This window comes from Micropterus salmoides, unplaced genomic scaffold (genome assembly GCF_014851395.1).
Source record: "Micropterus salmoides isolate LMB-PRFRI ecotype aquatic unplaced genomic scaffold, ASM1485139v1 Ms_hic_scaffold_6, whole genome shotgun sequence".
Taxonomy (NCBI): domain Eukaryota; kingdom Metazoa; phylum Chordata; class Actinopteri; order Centrarchiformes; family Centrarchidae; genus Micropterus; species Micropterus salmoides.
The window spans coordinates 21,949,762-21,950,964 of record NW_024044348.1 but is presented as its reverse complement, the minus strand read 5'-3'; positions in this window follow the sequence as shown (position 1 = coordinate 21,950,964).

Sequence of the window (1,203 nt, the reverse complement as noted above, 5' to 3'; positions counted from 1 at the left end):
ATTTTCTTAACTCATATTTCACTGTTTTAACTTTACCTTTCACTGTTTTTCTGTTACTACATTTTCTCTCCTCTTTCCTCTGGAGTCCAGTTTTGTTGTTGGCCACTGAGTCACTGTGTTAGTGAGTTCTGTGGGCAAGTCAGCAACAGAAACACATTAAGCACCTCTGAGGAATCTATTTTGTTGATTGTTGAGGGCAAGTGAATCTTACGCCCCAGTTCAGGTTCAGTTTTACCCTTATACTGAATGCATCCTTATCATACCTTATACATCCTAGTAATAATAATAATAATCCTTATTTGTAGAGCACTTTTCAAAAACAAGTTACAAAGTGCTTTAACAAGTGTAAAGAATAATACAAAAAAAACAAGATAAGAGCATGAAAAATTTATATAAAATTAGTAATATCATTGGTAAGTGTGTGTCATAATGTCATTGGTAAGTGTGTGTTAAATTGTGTCTGAAATATTAAATGCCATGAGCAGCAACAGTTTAATTTTGGAGGCATTTCCATTACAATTCTAGTTGTAATCTTTATAGGCATTACACTGTAACAGAAATGTTCGCTGTCCGAGGTGCTGAATCAATCTTTCAGCAAATAGAATGTTCCTTCCAAAGTTTTTCATGATTACCTGGTTTAGGAGGAAAAAAGGCGGCTCAGTCACAGTTTCTGAAACTCATTCTACTTTTGCAGTTTTGGAAAGTTAATCAGTTGAAGGAGTTATATTTCTCAACTTTAATTTAAAACATCAAAACTAAAATTTCAAACAGAATGTGAAAAAAAAATTCCAGTTATGACGGTATGTCAAAGACGTCTATGTATTGTATTGCAGAGAAATCTACGGAAGGTAGCATGCATACCAGCTAGTCTCTTCCCATCCTGTCTCGAAATACCACTTTGTACCTCAAGATACCATTTAGTCTCCAGTCTGCCCTCAGTCCAATGACAGTGAGGTAATTTTCTTGCTGGATTTGGCTCTTGGTATCCCCCCCTCCCCCCGAGTTGCAGGAAGATGACGGCGAAAAAGTTGTACGTATTAGTCATTTAGGCTCCACAATATGTAAAAATAAGGTTCAGGTTTAAAAAAATATCCGAAGTACCCTCTAAGACCAAATAGGTTTGAGGTCACATGAGGGCTGAAGGAGATATAAGAGAAAAGGTTGACTGAATGAAAGAATGAAATAATATATTTTTTTGTAACA